Source organism: Myotis myotis, unplaced genomic scaffold (assembly GCF_014108235.1).
Source record: "Myotis myotis isolate mMyoMyo1 unplaced genomic scaffold, mMyoMyo1.p scaffold_m19_p_2, whole genome shotgun sequence".
NCBI lineage: Eukaryota > Metazoa > Chordata > Mammalia > Chiroptera > Vespertilionidae > Myotis > Myotis myotis.
Window position 1 is genome coordinate 89,394,091 of NW_023416324.1, and position 9,129 is coordinate 89,403,219.

Below are 9,129 nucleotides of genomic sequence, written 5' to 3' on the forward strand. Positions count from 1 at the left end.
TTTTGTACATTTATTATATGTAGCTACTTCATCAAATTTTCTCAATATTTATACAAGATTTAAAAAAATAGAATCTTTTACTTTTCTAGGTGTACAGTCATATACAGGGTGGGGCAAAAGTAGGTTCATAGTTCTTCATATGGAAAATAATACAATAACTAATAAATAATAACACAAGACTAAACTGTGTTTATAGGTTCACAATTGTAAACCTATTTTTGCCCCACCCTGTATAACTATTTCTGTATGTCCATATCTATATAGGCTTGTTTCCTTTAACATTTATACTCAATATACTTGTTTCATTGCATTAAGGAGAATTTGTAAAAGTAGATTGAATGATTTTGGTGAGGGAGCCATCTATGTCTTAGTCCAGATTTTAATGGTTTCAGTATTTCATTGTAATATAATGTTTGTTGTTGGTTTGATAAATATGCTTTTATCATATTTTTTAAATTAGGACTGGCTCCTACATTTTATCAAATGCCTGTTTTCTTCATTATTAATATTATTTCCCCCTCTCCAAGTAAACCTCCTCTCAAAGGGCTTCACTTTAAAAGCTTGCTATCAGCTGGTAACAAAATTTTCACAGTTAGCAATTGATGTCATCCTTGGTTAACCTGAGGGATCCTCTGGAGGCCATGGAGGGTGTCAGCTTGGAAATGTCATTTATGCATCATGGAGTGGGCACAGGTACTAGGGTGGAGGTGAATGTGTCACTTCTGAAGGAGCTGGGAGAGCACTTAAGTAGAGTCCGGGAAGCAAGGGCTGGGAGAAGAGAACTGATTACCAGCTGTCATCAATCAAAATGTCAAAGGAGCCTGTGAGGCAAGGGTGGGGCTGAGAGTGGAAAGCCAGTGAGATCCCTCATCAGGCATTGGGTAGAAAACTTAAGAAACCAGTGGAACAGATACCAGTATCTGGATGTGAACTTCAGCTGAGGTCCTGGGTCAGCCCAGGTGAACAAGGTAGTAGGAAATGAAGCGTGAGGACCAGATGTGAACTCCAGTGTAATCCCCATGGCTTAGGGTTTCTGGTTAAAGCCCCAAGATCTTGCTTCCTTATCTTCTTTTGGGTTGTCTTAAAGGCAAAGTTTGATAGACATCTGTGAATAAAATGCTAGGTGAACAGTATTAAACAGACACATGATAGTCTTTCCCAGTTATTAATGGATGCTTTCATCCTTTACAAAGGAAGAATTTTATTAAGTCAAACATTGAAAAATAATACTTAAAAAACAAAAACAAAACATTGACAAAAACTTTGAACTGGAAAATATAGAAAAATGTAAAGAAGAAATGAGTAGCTAATAATCCCATCCCTTAAAGATAACATCAATTGACATTTTATTCCAGTTTTTTTCTATGATTTAAGAGCATATAGAATCTATACAGATGAGTAATTCTTTTACCTTCTTTATTGTTGTTACACCATAGTATTTTCTACTTTCATTAAGGTGTGTGGTCAGGGATTTCATCTGTGCTCAAGCTCCATTCCCAGTGCCTTACACAGGGAGCTTATTTGTTGAGTGACTCTATTAAGTCATTAAAACATCTTTGTGTGGGAAGAATCAAGATGGCAGTGTAGATAAATGCCTGTACTCGATGCCTCTCACAACCACATCAAAATTATAACTCAAATACACAACAACCATCATTCAGACCAAAAGCTGGCTGAATGGAAGTCCTACAACTGGAGAAGTAAAGAAGGAAGCACGTTGAGACTGGTAGGAGGAGGAGAAGGCACTAATCTGGCTGCTGACACCCATATGTGCTGTTTTTTTTTAAAAAAGTATATTTTTATTGATATTTTACAGAGAGGAAGGGAAAGGGATAGAGAGTTAGAAACATCAATCAGCTGCTCCTGCACACCCCCTACTAGGGTTGTGCCCACAACCAAGGTACATGCCCTTGACCAGAATCGAACCTGGGACCCTTCAGTCGACAGGCCGACACTCTATCCACTGAGCCAAACCGGTTAGGGCTGTGCCGGTTTTTAATCAGGAGGGAGATCATCTCTGTGGAGGCTGCCCATGAGGAGTAAGGGGTCTCAGCCTCACACCAGATCCCTAGCCCAGGGCTCAGAGCTGGGAAGAGAAGTTCCCATAACTTTGGGCTATAAAAAACAGCCGGATTGTGGCTGAGTGACACAGAAGCTGATGGAGAACCAGGTGTTCCTTTTAAAGGGCCGGCACATGAACTTATTCGGACTCAATCCCTCTGAGCACCAACATCAGATGTCTTTGGGGGATTCAGACACATATGGATAGGAACTGGATTGTTTGGCATTGGGACAGGAACTCTGGGGTGGCTTTCTCCCAGACAGGGTGCTCGCAGGGGTCATTATTCCTGTGCTGGGACCTCCCCCATCACAGAGCTGACTGGCAGTGATATAAGAGTCTCCATAAGCCTGGCCTACACTGTTTGCTGTGCCCTGGTGATTCCCCGAGTCCCCACCCAACTCCACCCAATTTTTAGCTCACCCAAGCTATTTTCAGCAGCTTTTCCATATGAATGGCCTGTCCTGGCTCAGGCTTCAAACTTTCCTAAAATCTCTCAAACAAGGTGCAACTGGTGTTAGTGTGCCCCAAATTTATTAATAAAAGACCCAAGACCTGGCACTAGCACCAACACATCTTGCTTTACAGCTTTGCCTCACCTGGGAACTTCCAAGCCCAATACAAATAGCAACCATCTGAAGATCTCTCTGTAGCTCTTGCCAGGTGGCCCCAGGCATAGCTGACTTCGCACCTCTCTGGAGGCCCTAGCCAGTGCACCTGGTGGACAGCTTCAGATCATAGTATATTACAACTACACATTCACAAGCAATACACGCAAGAGGCAGACTCAGTGAGCACCAAAGCCCTGTTGAAGCAAGTTCTGCTCCACAGGGGTGTGTCCTGCACAGCAGCTCTTCCACTGTAGTCACAGCTGGTCCTCACAGCCAGTTGGCCTGGAGGTCAATTCTTCTAGTAATGCCAACAAGACTTAACTACAAGACTGTACACACAGCCCACACAGGGGCACACCTGAAGTTCTCAGCTCAGGTGACTGGGTAGGCTGAGCCACTGGGTCCTATAGGACACCTACTGCACAAGTCTACTCTACCAATTCCAGGAAACATAGCAGCTCTAACACATAGAAACAAACACAGGGAAGCAGCCAGAACATGGAGACAAAGAAAACATGTCACAAATGAAAGAAATGAAAGCAAGCAAACTACTGGATTCAGAGTTCAAAACCATGGCTATAGGATACTCAAAAGATCTTCATGAAAGCTTCAAGGGACCTAGTGAGACTTTCAAGGGTCTTAGTGAGAATGTCAAAGACATGAAAAAGGAACAGCTAGAAATTAAGCATACACTGACTGAAATAAAGAATAATTTATAGGGATTCAACAGTAGAGTGGAGGATTCTGAGAATCAAATCAATGATTTGGAATATGAGGAAGCAAAAAACATCCAAGCAGGAGAGAAAAAAGAAAAAAGAATTCAAAAATGTGAAGATAGTGTAAGGAGCCTCTGGGACAACTTCAAGCATACCAACATTCGCATTAGGGGGGTACCAGAAGGAGAAGAGAGAGAAAAAGATATTGAAAACCTATTTGAAGAAATGATGACAGAAAACTTCCCCTATCTGGTGAAAGAAATAGATTTACAAGTCCAGGAAGCACAGAGAGTCTCAAATAAGAGGAACCCAAAGAGGACTACATCACAACACATTATAATTAAAATGCCAAAGGCTAAAGACAAAGAGAGAATTTTATTCTAAAATAATTTTTTCCCTCTTTGGCTCTATTTTTGTTCATCAGTTTATGTTGTTCATTATATTCCACAAATGAGTGAGATCATGTGAATCTTTCTCTGACTGGCTTATTTCACTTAACATAATGCTCTCCAGTTCCATCCATGCTGTTGCAAATGGTGAGAGTTCCTTCATTTTTACAGTAGCATAGTATTCCATTGTGTAGATGTACCACTGTTTTTTTAATCCACTCATCTGCTCATGGGCACTTAGGCTGTTTGCAAATCTTAGCTATTGTAAATTGTGCTGCTATGAACATAGGGGTGCATATATCCTTTCTGACTGGTGTTTCTGATTTCTTGGGATATATTCCTAGAAGTGAGATTACTGGGTCAAATGGGAGTACAAAGAGAATTTTAAAAGCAGCAAGAGAAAAGCAGTTGGTTACCTACAAGGGAGTGCCCATACGACTGTCAGCTGATTTCTCAACAGAATCTATGAAGGCCAGAAGGGAGTGGCAAGAAATATTCAAAGTGATGAATAGCAAGGACCTACAACCAAGATTACTCTACCCAGAAAAGCTATAATTTAGAATTGAAGGTCAGATAAAGAGCTTCACAGACAAAAAAAATAGCAAAAGGAATTCATCACCACCAAACCAGTATTACATGAAATGTTGAAGGGTATTCCTGAAGAAGAAGAAGAAGAAGAAGAAGAAGAAGAAGAAGAAGAAGAAGAAGAAGAAGAAAGATAAAAAAAATATGAACAATAAAATGGCAATAAATACACATCTATCAACAATTGAATCTAAAAATCAAAATAAATAAACAAGAAATCTATGAACAAAATAAACTAGTGAATAAAATAAAATCTGAGGCATGGAAACATGGAACAGACTGATGAATCTCAGAGGGAATGGGAGTTAGGGGGTGGGAAGAGATTAACCGAAGATCTTACCTATGGACACAGACAGTAGGGTGGTGAAGGCATGGGGTGGGGTGTGAACCAGGTAGAAAGGGGATGATGGGGAGGGGGCGAGGAAGGGAGACATCTATAATACTCTCAACAATAAAGATTTTTTAAAAAATGTCTTTGTGAACATAGCTTTTAAAAGGTACATGAAATCCCTCAATAGACATGCCCTAATTTACAGAAGCATTTGAGACCATCATTCTCCTTTCTCTCTGGCCACTTGTTTTCTCATGCCTCAGCCATCCGGAATCTCTAGGTGGTCTAGAATGCCCTCGTTCTCCTTCTCACCTCTTGTTTCCTGCCACCCTGCCCTCCCCCCATTAGCCATAATTGCACCTTGGATAAACCTTATTGCCTACTATACTGCCACAGTGCAAAGCTCACCCTCTGTTTTGTATTTGATGTTTCCTCCACTTGTTGCATCCCACGCCTGGCTAACTTGCCCTTGTCTTTTAGGCTTCAGCTTAGCAGACACTTCTACCAGACTGCCATGTCCCCGCCCCCCACACAGGTTAGAGCCTCTGCCACTCAGGCCCCTGGCAGCAAACAGAGGGCACAGTCTAAATAGGTCATTGAGGAGAACTTAATGCCAGAACGTATTTACAAAGGTGAAGGCAGGGTTACAGAAAACCAGCAGGGGAAGGTGGAGCACCTGGGCTGGCATCCAGGAAACTGTGACCATTTCTGAGCCTGAAGGGGCAAGAGAAAGAAGAGATTTCCAGAGCCCAGAGAAGACTCCCATAGAAGCTTTGGTAGGGGAGCACTGCTCTGGCCCGGCAGGGGGGAGTCCTCCTTCTTCTCCTCCCATTCCACATCCCTCCTGGAGCCTCTACTGGTCAGCTCGGTGGAAGCCAGGAGGCAAGGGAAGCCTTGGGTACAATTCATAAAGGCCAGCAACCTGGAGCTGAGAGAGGGCGGAGAAGGGGAGGAGTGTGCACATGGAGGTGACCCATGTCCAGAATCTGCCCAACTGTATGACCCTGCATATTGCCACCTTTGCATCCCACACACTCATGAAAGATCCTTGAAGTCAGGAACCGAGCCTTATCTCTTTGGGAGAATATACCCCAGGAGATAACTTGAAGGGGGAAACCAATCATGTGCACAGGTATGTTCACAACTCTTCTGTATATAAGAGTAGAGATTAGAATTGCCCTCAGGGGCATGGAGTCCAGCCAGCCAGCCAGCCAGCCAGGATGGCATTGTCCAGCCAGGGAAGGCTTCTCTGGGTGGGCCCTGGTAAGACCTGTGAATGGGAGCACAGGATAACAACAACAAAAGCAAAGCCTGCGGATTATAATAAACTTGTCAAAATGTGCAGCTGTGTCCTATGTAGGAAGAGGTTAAAGGCCTATATGTTCATAATAGCCAAGAAACATGGTCAAATGTCACATCCTTTAATTTAGGAAAAAAATAGCAAACTCCTGAAAGATTTTGTCACAAAAGTTAGTGCAAAGTAGCGTCCTTAGGACCTTGAACAATACAAAACAGCTTATTTAAGGAGGCTGTTTTGGGAGGACCCACTTAGCTCTAGCCCATTTCCCCCAGCCCCCCAGTGTTCTCATTTGGTGATGAAACTCCTTTTCCAGGGTGGGGTTTGGGGTGAGTTTGTTCACTGACACACAGAAAAGGGTGTTCAAAGTTTATCAAACTTTCTTGTTCACAGGAGTCCCTGAGGATCTTGACAAGATGCAGATTCTGATTCTCTAGGTCTGGGTGGGATGAGACTTCCCCTTTTAAACAGCATCCCAGGAGATGCTGAAGCTGGGGTCCTGGCCACCTGCTGAGCAGCAAGGCTGTAAATCAGTAGGATCATTTGCTTGTTTGTTTCTTTACCTTTGAAAACTTCTATCTGCTGTTGCTGAATTACACTGCCTTATCACCCATCCCTAGGTTCTGCTCTGCCTCTGTGAGAATGCTGGCCCTCTGGGTGGGGATCCCAGCATCTCCTGGGCCTATCAGCCAAACAGAGCAGGCTGAATTTTACTTTTTAGAGTAGGTATTTAAAAAAAATAATAATTTTAGTGTGCCTAACATAAATATTATCAACTTGAGAAGGATTTTTTCAAACTGCACATGATTCCCACTCATTTTCTTTCTAGCCGTAGTTATTTTTATGATTACCATCTTGTGTTTCTCACACTGGTTTCATGTGAGAAACTTGAAATTCTCAATGAATCTTCCCAACTCGATAAATTCTTCACAACAATCCTGTGCGAAGGTCTACATTGATAATGTAGAATTCCAAATACCATTGAGAGACTTACTGTGATTCTACTAACCCACCGAGGAAACAGGCCCTTCCTTACAAGTGGTGAGCACTAGCTGTTTGTTTCTGTGATTCACCAAGCTCCAGTCAGGCACCAGTTAGGCAGCTCTGGCTGCAGAACGAGCCTCCTGGGGGAGGAAATACCTTCCGGACTCCTGGAGCCATGATGCATCCTCTTTTTTCAGGCATTATTTCATTTCTACTGAAATGCGCCTATTTTGCACATGTCAGCAAAGGAAACATGTCTGCTATGGTTAAAGGTCCAGGTGTTTGGGCTTTTATTCTCTCTCCCTCACCCCATTGAAAACCTATGGAGAATGTAAATGAAGTTCCTATTTACACAAGTAGCCTTTGTTACTGATTATACTTTCTAGCTGGAGATGTAAAAATTACCTTCTAGATCTAACCCTCTGAGGATAACCCGTGTAACTCTGCTTTATTTTTTTCTTCCCCTACTTATGCCTCTTTGCTCTCTTTCTCTCCAGAGCCTGATGTTTCCCTGGAAGTGCTGTGATAGATAGACAGGCGGGAGTGCTGCCTCTGCCATGACCCTGGGCTGGCCCCTGAGAGAGGGCGAACACATCCCAGTGAATTCGTGAGCAGGATGAGGAGTCCCAGGGGCAGGGCTGTCTCAGCGCTCTCTCTCCGTGGCTGCATCCTGACTCTGTGTGTGGCCGTGGGCACGCCGTTTAGCCTGAAGTCTCTTTGCTCTGTGCTACCCATCCTCTGTAAAGCTGGAAAGCAATTCTTAAAGAATTATGGCATCTTTGTCCTCGCAGACGTTTTGTGTTAATAGATTTGTTCTCTGGCTCCAGTTCCTTGCATTGTTTATAAGTACACACACCTCTTGCGGCTCCTATGCTTGTGTGTGTGGAAACGTATACACTCACAAAGGCAAAAAATGAAATGCATCCCACAGGAAATAGACATTTGCCTGAGATGGCTTCTTTGTCATCACTCCCCTCCTGAAAAAATATCATTGCCCCCAGCCAGTTACCAGACATTTGTTAACTCATTAAAAACAACCGAGATCTGTTCAATTTTCTTATTGCTCAAGCACTACCTATGCTTCTGTCGTCCCAAGCAATTAAATGTTTGTATCAACATTTGCCTTTCTCACTCTCTTTTTAAAATTTAATTACCCCTCCTGCCCCCCCTTTAAACACTCTGAACCTCAGTCTCCCAATACAGACCAGGGAAAAGCCAGGCTCAAAGGCAGAAGAGGAATGTGAGTGAAGCCACTACTGGACCACCTGCTTTTCCCTACCATGGAAAAAGGATTTGCAGGTTTGCGGGAAGACTATTTTTAGGGGCTCCTACGCTGCTAATATTCTCTCCCTGTTTGTAAAATTTCTTTCCCAGGTTGAGACTTCCACAACTCACTGTGACCTCCACAGACAATAAAGGCTCATTTGGCAACATTCTAAAAGTACGGAGCTTGGAGTAGCAGGGTCTGCTCCAACCACGTGCAGTCAAACTGTCTGCTTCTCTCCTCAGTGACAGGCTTCTCCCTGTTCCTGGAGAGGGAAGCACCTCCGGGCTTGGATGAAAGGCATCTAAGTTAGAGAGGGATGTGGAGGAAAGGGAATAAAACAAAAGTGAGATCAATTTGCATTCAGATGTTTGCATTAAATATTAATGGGGTTTGGGGGTGAGGGTAGCTTTTCCTTTATTCACACTCAGGTTGCCATGGCTGGGGTTTGCAGGGCTGGCTCTGGGAGGAGGGAGGGAGGAGTAAGGGAGGAAGGGAAAGGGAGACCTACCCCTGGGAGCAGCACAGGGCTCAGGCCCTCATTCTGTGCCCTGGCACTGTGGCCCAGACCACTAATAGCAATTTAAAGGAACTGAAAAGTTTCCAGCAACCAGAGAACACCTGGTGGCCAATCTGTAACCAATGAAACACTCTCACGCTTTAAAAAGCAATAACTGAGTGTAGGGTCAACAGAGAACACAGTGGAGGGACAGGAAGGCGTGGCACAGTGGGAGAGCCCAGTGCAGGTGTCTGAGGGACGGAGATGGCCCGGGAGCTGGAGCCGGAGCCCCTGGCAGGCAAGCTGGAGAGGCACATGCCAAAGGCCTGCCCTCAGCCTGTGGGGCTGGTAGCCTCCATGCTTTCTTGATCAAGTGCAGGCAGTCAGTGAAGGG